Below are 13,605 nucleotides of genomic sequence, written 5' to 3' on the forward strand. Positions count from 1 at the left end.
GACGCCTATGCTTGCCCCTTCGTGGTGCGGTCGGGTTAGCCAACTCCAGGGTGCCTCCAGTTTAGGAGCTTCCTATGTGGGCTGCGTGAACTGGCAGTCAAGGCTGGTTCTGTAGTGCCAGTAGGCCCAGCTCCCCCTGTAGGACTGTTGGGGTTCGGTAACTGCGGCTGCCTCGCGGCCTAGCTGTTCTCTCCTCTCCTGTGGACCTTCAGGTCCACCACCTGGTTCCAGCACCGTCAGCTGGTTCCAGGCCGAGCCTTTGGCTTAGGTGCCTCCTCCTGGGTATCCGAGTTCCGCCAACGTCAGGCGGTCCTTGGTAGTGCTTTTAAGCGCGGGCACCTACAGCTTAGTAACCGGGTTCCAGCACCGCCAGCTGGTCCTCGGTCGTGCCATTGGCTCTTGCACACTGGGGCAACGCATCTGGGTTCCAGCACCGCCAGCTGGTTCTCGGCAGTGTCCTTGACACAGGTACTCCCTCGTGCCAAGCCTGGTTTCAGTACCGCCAGCTGTTTCCGGGTTGTGTCAAGCTCACTGAGACGCCTATGCTTGCCCCGTCGTGGTGCGGTCGGGTTAGCCAACTCCAGGGTGCCTCCAGTTTAGGAGCTTCCTATGTGGGCTGCGTGAACTGGTAGTCAAGGCTGGTTCTGTAGTGCCAGTAGGCCCAGCTCCACCTGTAGGACTGTTGGGGTTCGGTAACTGCGGCTGCCTCGCGGCCTAGCTGTTCTCTCCTCTCCTGTGGACCTTCAGGTCCACCACCTGGTTCCAGCACCGTCAGCTGGTTCTCGGCATTGTCTTTTGCTCTTGTACCTTCTGCTCCCCATCCTGGTTCCAGTACCGTCAGCTGGTTCCGGGCAGAGCCTTTGGCTTAGGTGCCTCCTTCTGGGTATCCAAGTTCCACCAACGTCAGGTGGTCCTTGGTAGTGCTTTCGGGCACGGGTACCTCCTGCTTAGTAACCGGGTTCCAGTAACGTCAGCTGGTCCTCGGTAGTTCCATTGGCTCTTGGACCTTCGGCTACCCATCCGGGTTCCAGTACCGTCAGCTGGTTCTCGGCAGTGTCTTTTGCTCTTGTACCTTCTGCTCCCCATCCTGGTTCCAGTACCGTCAGCTGGTTCCGGGCAGAGCCTTTGGCTTAGGTGCCTCCTTCTGGGTATCCGAGTTCCGCCAACGTCAGGCGGTCCTTGGTAGTGCTTTTTAGCACGGGTACCTCCTGCTTAGTAACCGGGTTCCAGTAACGTCAGCTGGTCCTCGGTAGTTCCATAGGCTCTTGAACCTTCGGGTAGCCATCCGAGTTCCAGTTCCATCAGCTGGTTCTTGGCATTTTCTCAGCCTTCTTGTACCTTCTGCTACATTTCCAAGTTGAAGACCCTAAAGTCGACGACCCAGAAGACCACCCCGATGACGACGACGACGACCCGGAAGACCACCCCGATGACGACGACGACGACGGCGGAGACGACGACGGCTGAGACGACGACGGCGGAGATGACGACACTGGAGACGACGACCCTGGAGACGACGACATGGAAGACCGAGAAGCAGAAGAACAAGAGGCTGCAGAACAAAGAGCAGAAGAACATTAAGCATAAGACTTAATATCAGAGCAAAAGATATCTAAATTATATGCAGAAGAAGACTAAGCAGTGTATGGGGGTGAGTCCGTTCCTCCTCGTGGTGCCCCTGGATAAAGCCTGATGCTGCAGGCCAAACTGAACGCGGACAAATGTAACTTTTGTGACTGGCAGAACGGAAGGTGTAATCTTCCAACTTTTATAGATAACAACTATGGGAATGCCTGTCACAAATGAGAATATGATGAAAAAGTAGAATAGGAAGAATAATAACAGTGGAATAAAAAGAATATGTAGAATAGGAAGAATAATAATAGTTGAATAAAATGAATATGAAGAATGTAATAAAAAAAAAAATAGGTAGAAGATGAAGAAGAAGATGAATAAGGTGAAGAAGAAGTTGATGTCAAAGATGCTGATGATGATGAAGATGAAAGTGTGGGAAAAGTAAAAAAAAAAAAGAAAAAAAAAGAAGGGGAAGGGCGTGGAATAGTGAAACATCAATATCTGACAAAATAAAAAAAAATTTACATAATCAATATCTTTTTCACTCCGAACGTCTTAAAAAAAAAAAAAACATGCTATTCTATTTGATTGGGCTAAACCTCATTGCCTTTAATGTCTCCGCCACCTCCCACAATACATCCTACATTATTCTTAGTTGTTTTCCTTGATGTAGAATGAACCTACAAGGAAAGAAAGGGTTTATTTTAATTCCGATATTTTGGTCCCATTGACTTGCATTGGGATCGGGTATCGGTATCGGCGATATCCGATATTTTTTGAATATCGGCCGATCCCAACCGATACCGATACTTTCCGATATCGGAAGGTATCGCTCAACACTACTTATAAACCATTAGCATTGGCCTTGTAATTACTTTTAAATAATAATTCATGCTTTGACGTGTGTGTTGGCAAAGAGATGCCAAATTTCAAATATTAATTGTAAATTGCAATGGTGTAGCTATGGGGTGGCCAAAATGGCATTGTGCCCATCTTGGGACCCAAAACCTCTTTTGCCACATAAAAATACATCAGTATTAGTGATGAGAGAGCATGCTCGCCTGCTCGCCACTAATCGGTACTCGCCCGAGCATCTCACTGCTCGAGATGCTCGGATCTCGCCGAGTACTTCCGGGGCTGATCGGCGGGAGCTCCGGTCCCTGCCCTGCATGTTTGGCAATCTTTAGAGAGCCAACGAACATGCAGGGATTGTCTGCCACGCACTGTAATGCCGCAGGCATGTTCATTGTGGCATTACAGTGATTGGCTGGCTGCACAGCATCATCAGGTCTATATCAGTGCTGCTGAGAACAAGGATTTTTGTTCCCACATAAACAATCTGAATATGCAGCATTTTACTTATTTAGTAAAATACACCCCATAGTCCTCTATATGTTATAATGTGCACCACAGTTCTCCATATAGTATAATACACTCCCTATAGTCCTCCATATATTAAAATACACTGCTCAGTCCTCTGCATAGTATAATACACTCCTCATTGACCTCCATATAGCATAATACACTCCTCATAGTGCTCCATATAGTATAATGCACCACCATAGTCATCCATGTAGTACAATTCACTTCCCATAGTATAATGCACCCCATAGTTCTTCATATAGTATAAAGTATTCCCCATAGTCCTCAATACAGTATAATGCAGCCCACATACAGTATAATACAGCCACCGCCCTACAGAGTATAATGCAGCCACCCCAGAGTGTAATGCAGCCACCTCTAAGTATAACTCAGTCACCCCAGAGTATAATGTAACCCCCCATAGAATATAATGCAGCCCCTTCATAGAGTATGATGCAATCACCCCTCATAGAATATAAATATAATACAGCCCCCCATAGAATATAATGTAGCCCCGAATAGAATAGAATACAGCCCACCTCCCCATAGAATATAATGCAGCCCCAAGAGTATGATGCAATCATCCCTCATAAAATCTAATACAGACCCCCATAGAATATAATACAGCCCACCTCCCCATAATATATAATGTAGCCCCCCATAGAATATAATGCAGCCCCCATAGTATATAAGACAGCCTCCTCCATAGAATATAATATACCCCCCATAGTATATAACACAGCCTCCCCCATAGAATATAATATACCCCCATAGTATATATCAAAGCCCGCATAGTATATAGCACAACCCGCATAGTATATAGCACAGCAGCCACCCCAGAGTGTAATGCAGCCACCTCAGAGTATAACTCAGTCACCCCAGAGTATAATGTAACCCCCCATAGAATATAATGCAGCCCCCTCATAGAGTATGATGCAATCACCCCTCATAGAATATAAATATAATACAGCCCCCCCATAGAATATAATGTAGCCCTGAATAGAATAGAATACAGCCCACCTCCCCATAGAATATAATGCAGCCCCAAGAGTATGATGCAGTCATCCCTCATAAAATCTAATACAGACCCCCATAGAATATAATACAGCCCACCTCCCCATAATATATAATGTAGCCCCCCATAGAATATAATGCAGCCCCCATAGTATATAAGACAGCCTCCTCCATAGAATATAATATACCCCCCATAGTATATAACACAGCCTCCCCCATAGAATATAATATACCCCCATAGTATATATCAAAGCCCACATAGTATATAGCACAACCCGCATAGTATATAGCACAGCCCGCATAGTAGTATACAGCACAGCCCACGTAGTAGTATACAGCACAGCCCACAAAGTAGGATACAGCATAGCCCGCATAGTAGTATACAGCACAGCCCGCGTAGTAGTATACAGCACAGCCCACAAAGTAGGATACAGCATAGCCCGCATAGTAGTATACAGCACAGCCCGCGTAGTAGTATACAGCACAGCCCGCATAGTAGTATACAGCACAGCCCACACAGTAGTATACAGCACAGCCCACACAGTATACAGCACAGCCCACACAGTAGTATATACAGCACAGCCCACACAGTAGTATGTACAGCACAGCCCACACAGTAGTATACAGCACAGCCCACACAGTAAAATGTACAGCACAGCCCGCATAGTAGTATACAGCACAGCCCGCGTAGTAGTATACAGCACAGCCTGCAAAGTAGTATACATCACAGCCCGCGTAGTAGTATACAGCACAGCCTGCGTAGTAGTATACAGCACAGCCCGCATAGTAGTATACAGCACAGCCCACACAGTAGTATACAGCACAGCCCACACAGTATACAGCACAGCCCACACAGTAGTATATACAGCACAGCCCACACAGTAGTATGTACAGCACAGCCCACACAGTAGTATACAGCACAGCCCACACAGTGAAATATACAGCACAGCCCACATAGTAGTATATACAGCACAGCCCACGCAACTGTAACTCAGGCAATGACAGACTAGCACAGCCCACATCTCATCTCTCCTCCCCCCGATAATGGCCCCACAGTCCAGTAAAAAACAAAACAAAAAAAAAAACACTCACCTCTCCTCTCGCCCGCACTGCTCCCTGCTCCTGTCTCGGTGTCTGCAGTCTGCCCCGGACACAGCAGGTGTGCGATGATATGTTGTCATCGCGCACCCACAGTGTCAGAGGCAGAGCGTGTGAATGATGGGAGAGGAAGCATCAGCAGACGCTCTCTCCTCCATTATTGCATTGAACTGTACCAGCGTCATAGACGCCGGTAAAGTTGAATGCGGCAGCGGTGGCACTGGCGAGGGGAGGGGGGGAAAGAGTGCAGCGGCCCACTACTGGCACCGGCCCTTCTGGCATTTGCCAGAAGTGCCCGATGGCCAGTCCGGCCCTGGTCAAAAGGTTGTTAGTTAGATAGCGGATAATGCTTCCAGTCACTTTGCCACCACCATAACCACTCTGTCTTCCACATGGTCAAGTCTCAGTAGCCGTTAGTCTGGACCGCATATTCCTCACCCTGATCCTCCTTCCTCCCTTTATACCGAGTGACCGGAGACAACTGATCCCACACTTGGACACTCCCAAGAGCTGTTCACTTTTCCATTTATCGATTCTGGCCTCTCGCCCGATCCACTTGAAGTGGGGCAAGAGGAGATCACATGTTGCGATGCCCAAATATTTCAGCATCCATGGTCACACAAAGGTGATGGTGGGAAAGTGTTACAAGAGGTGGACAATGATGAGACACAATTGCCAGAAAGTCAGGAGGAGGAACAGGGTGCGGAAGTGGAAGACGAGGTGGTGGATGATATAGTAACTGACCCAACATGACAGAAGTTGCCAGTACAACTGTTAGGTCTTCCCGAGTCTGGTTGTCTTTTAAAGATTCTGCCAATAACCCTAAAAAGGCCATTTGCACCACCTTCCATGCTAGCATCAGCAGGCATAGCAAAACTAAAAGCCTGACCACCATCAGCATGATCAGGCACATGGCAGCAAAGCACCTGACTTTGTGCGCGGAACCCCAGGGTCCACGAACAGTGTCTGCGGGTGACAGCGCTGCTTCTTCAGCTTTTGTGCGTGCAAGCCAATTCCCTGTCCAAGGTGTATGCAAAGATGCCTCCTGCCCTGCACCTGTCGTTGAACACACTCAAATAGCACCATCAGCAATCAAGTCCACGCCCTTGTCCAAGAGCAGCGTTCAGTTGTTCATACCACTGTCCTTGGAGTTCAAGCCAAAATACGCAGCCAACGCCCCTCAGGCCACACTACTAAGTTCCCACATTTCGCAACTGCTTGTGCTTGAAATGTTGCCTTTTAGGCTTGTGGAGATTGAAGCCGTCCGCAACCTGATGGTGGCAGCCGTTCCAAGGTACTTGGTCCCCAGCCGCCACTATTTCTCCCGGTGTGCTGTTCTTGCATTAGACAAGCATGTGTCTCACAACATTAGCCGTGGCCTCAACAATGCAGTTACTGGGAAAGTACACCTGACCATGGACACATGGACAAGTGCTTGTTGGCAGGGATGGTACATCTCGCTAACGGCACACTGGGTTAACATAGTGGAATCCGGGACCCAGTCGGACCTTGGGATGAAACACGTCCTCCCAACATAGTAACATACATAGTAACATAGTTAGTAAGGCCGAAAAAAGACATTTGTCCATCCAGTTCAGCCTATATTCCATCATAATAAATACCCAGATCTACGTCCTTCTACAGAACCTAATAATTGTATGATACAATATTGTTCTGCTCCAGGAAGACATCCAGGCATCTCTTGAACCCCTCGACTGAGTTCGCCATCACCACCTCCTCAGGCAAGCAATTCCAGATTCTCACTGCCCTAACAGTAAAGAATCCTCTTCTATGTTGGTGGAAAAACCTTCTCTCCTCCAGACGCAAAGAATGCCCCCTTGTGCCCGTCACCTTCCTTGGTATAAACAGATCCTCAGCGAGATATTTGTATTGTCCCCTTATATACTTATACATGGTTATTAGATCGCCCCTCAGTCGTCTTTTTTCTAGACTAAATAATCCTAATTTCGCTAATCTATCTGGGTATTGTAGTTCTCCCATCCCCTTTATTAATTTTGTTGCCCTCCTTTGTACTCTCTCTAGTTCCATTATATCCTTCCTGAGCACCGGTGCCCAAAACTGGACACAGTACTCCATGTGCGGTCTAACTAGGGATTTGTACAGAGGCAGTATAATGCTCTCATCATGTGTATCCAGACCTCTTTTAATGCACCCCATGATCCTGTTTGCCTTGGCAGCTGCTGCCTGGCACTGGCTGCTCCAGGTAAGTTTATCATTAACTAGGATCCCCAAGTCCTTCTCCCTGTCAGATTTACTCAGTGGTTTCCCGTTCAGTGTGTAATGGTGATATTGATTCCCTCTTCCCATGTGTATAACCTTACATTTATCATTGTTAAACCTCATCTGCCACCTTTCAGCCCAAGTTTCCAACTTATCCAGATCCATCTGTAGCAGAATACTATCTTCTCTTGTATTAACTGCTTTACATAGTTTTGTATCATCTGCAAATATCGATATTTTACTGTGTAAACCTTTTACCAGATCATTAATGAATATGTTGAAGAGAACAGGTCCCAATACTGACCCCTGCGGTACCCCACTGGTCACAGCGACCCAGTTAGAGACTATACCATTTATAACCACCCTCTGCTTTCTATCGCCGAGGATTGCGGGCCTTAGGTCAATCAGGGTTGCACCCACAGTCTACAGTTCTTGCACCTCCTCCTCCTCCTCCTCTTCAGCCTCTATCTCCAAAATGACCATATCAGTCACAAGCTGGAAGCACTGCAGCACTGCCTCAGCCAAGCGGCAACAGGCTGTGCTGAAGTTAAAGTGCTTAGGTGATAAACCGCACAATGCTGAAGAGTTGTGGACAGCTCTGAAAGAGCAGGCAAATCTGTGGCTGACACCACTGAACCTACAGCCAGGCATGGTCAGGTGTGTCAATGGCCGGAACCTGGTGGTGGCTCTGAGTCAAGGCGAGCTCACCCACGTACCATGCCTGGCCCATGTGCTTAAGCTCATGGTTCAGCAGTTTCTCAAAACCTACTCAGGGCTGCCGGATCTGCTTGTCAAAGTACGCTGCCTGTGTGCCCATTTTAGAAAGTCAGCTACAGATTCCGCTGCCCTTGCCATGCCTCAGCAGCGTTTGCAGCTTCCTGCTCACCAACTGGTGTGTGATGTCCCCACGTGTTGGAATTCTACACTGCAGATGTTGGGAAGGATTTGTGAGCAAAAGAGGGCAGTTGTTGACTATCAGCATCAACAAGGCTGTCAGTATTCAGTTCAGTCTGTAAAAAGTGGCGTAAGATTCTGACAACATTGTTCACAGCAGTGACCTGGGAGTCAGAAATGCTTCCAGGGGTCTTCCTCAAGCTCTTCCCATGTTATTTGAGCACTGTTACCATCGAATTCCACAATTTCTAGTCCCTCTGCAGACCGCCGGGGGGGCGCTGGAAAAATTTTCGAGTTTCCCATAGACTTACATTGGGCTCGTTACTCGGGTCGAGCACCTGAGTATTTCAATTTGCTTGGCCCGAGCAACGAGCACTCGGGCATTTTATTGCTCGCCCATCACTAATCAGTATTAAAAATTCCATGTGGTAGATGGAGAAGCTATACAGTGGCATGTGAAATTTTGGACACCCCTGGTCAAAATTACTGTTATTGTGAACAGTTAGGCAAGATGGAATTGATCTCTAAAAGGCCTAACTTTAAAGATGACACATTTCCTTTGTATTTTAGGCATAAAAATATATATGTTTTCATTTTTTACATTTTAAAAATTACAAAAAGGAGAATGGGCAAAAGTTTTGTCATCCTTGGAGATTTGTGGTCTCAGATAACTTTAAACAAGGTTTCAGAACTTAATTATCCTGTTAGGGTTATGGCTTGTTCACTATCATCGTTAGCAAATGCCAGGTAATGCAAATCTCCCAGCTTTATAAAAACACAGCCTGCTCTAACAGCAGCCATAGTTTCTTCTAAGTAGCTGTCTCGCACTCTGAAAATGAAAATAGTGGAGGCCCACAATGCAGGAGAAGGCCATAAGAAGATAGCAAAGCTTTTTCAAGTTGCCCTTTCCTCAGTTCAAAATGTAAATAAGAAATGGCAGTTAACAAGAACAGTGGAGGTCAAGGTAAGGTCCCAAACTTTGGAGCTAGAAAATCTATCTCTCTCTCTCTCTCCCTCCTCCTCGGACACTCAAATTGTAAACCAAACTTTCAGTAGAAGTCTGTGTTTTACATTCAGTACCGAACACTAGGTGTCCAGTAAGAACTCCAAACTTTGCAGTTCGGGTTCGTCCATATTTACTGCTGATTAGCCAGTGAATGTGAAGCACACTTAGCTTTTGGTGCAACCTGAACTGCTATTTGGGACTGACTCTGGCATTGTTTAGCCTGCAGTGAAAGAAGGACTGAATTCTGAAAGGGTGAGCTCGCTCTGGTAGTCATTACCAGCTCGTGCATGCACTGTTTATTTTGCTATCATACCTTTGTGTTCAGAAGAGTCTATTTTGTTTTGAATATCTTGGAGTTTTTTGATGGCAACAAAACTGCACAGGTTAGGACTAGAATGCATTATTTGTACGAACGCTACCTACGGATGAATGTAAATCCCTAAAATTTATATACAATACTGCTCATTTTTAACCCCTTCATGACCGGGGGATTTTTCATTTTTCCGTGTTCGTTTTTCGCTCCCCTCCTTCCCAGAGCCATAACTTTTTTATTTTTCCGTCAATTTGGCCATGTGAGGGCTTATTTTTTGCGGGACGAGTTGTACTTTTGAACGACATCATTGGTTTTAGCATGTCGTGTACTAGAAAACGGGAAAAAAAATTCCAAGTGCGGTGAAATTGCAAAAAAAGTGCAATCCCACATTGGTTTTTTGTTTGGCTTTTTTGCTAGGTTCACTAAATGCTAAACATGACCTGCCATTATGATTCTCCAGGTCATTACGAGTTCATAGACACCAAACATGACTAGGTTATTTTTTATCTAAGTGGTGAAAAAAAATTCCAAACTTTGCTAAAAAAAAAAAAAAAATTGCGCCATTTTCCGATACTCGTAGCGTCTCCATTTTTCGTGATCTGGGGTCGGTTGAGGGCTTATTTTTTGCGTACCGAGATGACGTTTTTAATGATAGCATTTCGGTGCAGATACGTTCTTTTGATCGCCCGTTATTGCATTTTAATGCAATGTCGCGGCGACCAAAAAAACGTAATTCTGGCGTTTCGAGTTTTTTTCCCGCTACGCTGTTTAGCGATCAGGTTAATACTTTTTTTTATTTTATAGATCGGGCAATTCTGAGCGCGGCGATACCAAATATGCGTAGATTTGATATTTTTTTTATTGATTTATTTTGATTGGGGCGAAAGGGGGGTGATTTAAACTTTTATGTTTTTTTATTTTTTTCACATTTTTTTAAACTTTTTTTTTTAACTTTTGCCATGCTTCAATAGCCTCCATGGGAGGCTAGAAGCAGGCACAGCACGATCGGCTCTGCTACATAGCAGCGATCTGCTGATCGCTGCTATGTAGCAGAATTGCACGTGTGCTGTGAGCGCCGACCACAGGGTGGCGCTCACAGCGACGGGCAATCAGTAACCATAGAGGTCTCAAGGACCTCTATGGCTACAATGGAGACGCATCGCCGACCCCCGGACATGTGACGGGGGTCGGCGATGACGTCATTTCCGGCCGCCCGGCCGGAAGCGGTAGTTAAATGCCGCTGTCTGCGTTTGACAGCGGCATTTAACTAGTTAATAGGTGCGGGCAGATCGCGATTCTGCCCGCGCCTATTACGGGCACATGTCAGCTGTTCAAAACAGCTGACATGTCCCGGCTTTGGTGCGGGCTCACCGCGGAGCCCTGCATCAAAGCAGGGGAGCCGGCATCGGACGGTATAGTACGTCCGATGCCGGTAAGGGGTTAATGGCACCCAGGAAGTTTAAGTAAGTACATAATGTGAAATATCTCCTGAAAAAAAGAATCAAGTGAAACAGTTTTTTGTATAGAGCATTTGTGTTAACATAAAAGAGCAAATGAAAATTAATAATTTAAAACTAAAAACAATGGGAGGGAAAAACAGAAAAACCTAAAGCTTGCTGTGACATTGGCACCCTTTAAATTTTATTAGTATCAAAACACATTTTGACTTGCCTGTAGTAAATTACGAATGAGAATCACCTGAGATTAATTGTTGGTGCCATGTGACATGAATTAGCCAATGAATGATGACTTAAGTTTTTAAAAAAACCACATGGTAGGCCTTGATCCTTTGTCACAATGGTGAATGCAAAGGAGCTGTCTGATGACATCAGGACTGCTATTATTAGCAAACAGAAGACTTCAAAAGGGTATATGGCCATCTCCAAAGACTTTGATATCTCAGTTTCAAAAGTGCGCAATGTTGTTAAGAAGCTTGCCAGGCATGATACCGTCAAGAACCTCTCTGGACGTGGAGCATAGAGTCAAATTGACAAGGAATGATCTTTGCCAAAGAGTACCTTGACAAACCACAATCTTTCTGGGAAAATGGTCTGTGGACAGAAGAAACACACATAGAGCTTTTTGGAAATGTAAAGCAGCAGTATGTTTACAGGCAGTGGAATGAAGCTTATAATGAAAAGAATACCCTACCAACAGTTAAGCATGGTGGAGGATCCATAATGCTATGGGGTTGCTTTGCTGCATCTGGTACTGGAGGCCTTGACCATATCTCAGAAATCATGAAATTAGAGAATTATCAAGAGATTTTAAAATAAAATGTCCAACCCTGTGTAAGAAAACTTGGTTTGAGCCTTGGTTTGAGTACGTGGGTTGTCATCATGGACAGGAGCCAGATCAAGAGTTAACAGTTTTATTAAACAATAAACGCACTCCACGCAGGGAGTAGTGGGTTGCATGGTGATGGCAGGGAATGGGGGCAGAAATGGGAGAGTGGCAGGGTAGGTAATGGATGAACGATAGTTCAATAAGTAACCATAAGACCTTATCAGTCTGTAGTCTTCTTGGTAGCAGCTCCTCAGGGTTCCAATGGTGGCACCGACAACAGCAGCACTTGATGTCTCGATAAAGTCTGTGACGGACGGAAATCCAGTAGTAAAGGTATTGGCCTGCACTCTGTCGTATGGTGAGTTGCTGGTGTAATGGGGCCTTAGTCCATTCAATGAAAATTCACTGCACACTTTGTATTTTTGTGTTGATGCAAAAAAAATAATATTTATTTGCAGTTTGTAGGAACTGAAAAAATAGAAATAGGTACAGCGCAGGAGAAAATTCTAAAGCGACTATATTTGAGTGATGTTTCGACCTGTCCCAGGTCTTATTCAATACGTCATTGGTAATTCCTTAGTCATGGAGATAGATGCAGTTTGTATGGGGCTATTTCCCTAATCAGGGTAGTATGCAAAGTGAGCTTTAAATCACATTAATGGAAATGCTCCCGCACCTTGTCTGGCCTCCTGCTGCTGGTGCCATTAAGGGCATCAGTGATTGGCCACCGAGTCCCAATGGGAAGGAAGACACTGTATGCCCAATAGCTGTGCATTGGGGAGAAAGACTTCAAAGGCCTGCCAGTTGGAAGATAACAGAGAGTTAATGATCTTATCATCTACAACTGATGTAAATCTGGCATGGCACCAGATGTTGAGTTTTAGGCATAATAGCGCTAGGTGGTGCAACAGCGCCAGTTGGGGTGGGGAAGCAGAAGATATGCTTTTTGCGGTTACCGGGTGTTTGGTTAAAATTCTGATGTTTGCGTTTTCTAGCTGGGGACCCCAAAGCTCGACTGATGCTACTATAGCACCTCTCTTGTGCCATGACACAGGTATGGCCATTGTAGGCTTTTAGGAATGTTTTCCAGACAAGTGAGTCTGCCTTCAAGGAGTGAGTGACTCTAATTCTATGGTCCGGATGGGCAATGCCTTTGTTGCCCGCGATAATCGGCAAGAGAAAGCTCAGTCGACCGGCATTACGCGGGAGGCAAATGTGAGGAAACCTAGCAAGGACTGCATCTACTAGAGGGTGACTTTAACTCCGCAGAAGCTTTCCACCATTTGCAGTGTTTTTTGTAACTTTTTCTGCTGGTAAGCTAAATACCATTGCATTGATGTCTATTTCAATAGCAAGAAAAGGCAACACATTACATGATCTAACTGTTTTTTTGGGTGAAAGTGGTACGCTGAAGTGCCGGGGTATAAATTTAAATCTGAGGAGGAAGAAGCAGCGTTTAGATTTTTTTTTTAGTCCGATAAACAAAAATTGTCGAGGTAGTGAATTATCGAACAGCTGCCTGTTTCGTAACAGACTACCCAGTCAAGGAAAGTACTGAGCTCAAAGTAGTGACATGAAATGGAACATCCCATCGGTAGACACATATCAAAGTAATAGAGCTGGCCCACCTTGCAATCTAACAGGTGGAAGCATTCGGGGTGCACAGGTAGTAGGCGGAATACCAAGTCTATGCCCGATTTTGCCAGCAGGGCACCGGGCTAAGCTTTGTGTACTAGTTCAACCACCTTGACAAACGAAGTGTGAGTTATGGATTAACCGATTTGCCTCTTGGCTGTGACAGATGGTGGATTAGCCA

Source organism: Ranitomeya imitator, chromosome 3, assembly GCF_032444005.1.
Source record: "Ranitomeya imitator isolate aRanImi1 chromosome 3, aRanImi1.pri, whole genome shotgun sequence".
NCBI lineage: Eukaryota > Metazoa > Chordata > Amphibia > Anura > Dendrobatidae > Ranitomeya > Ranitomeya imitator.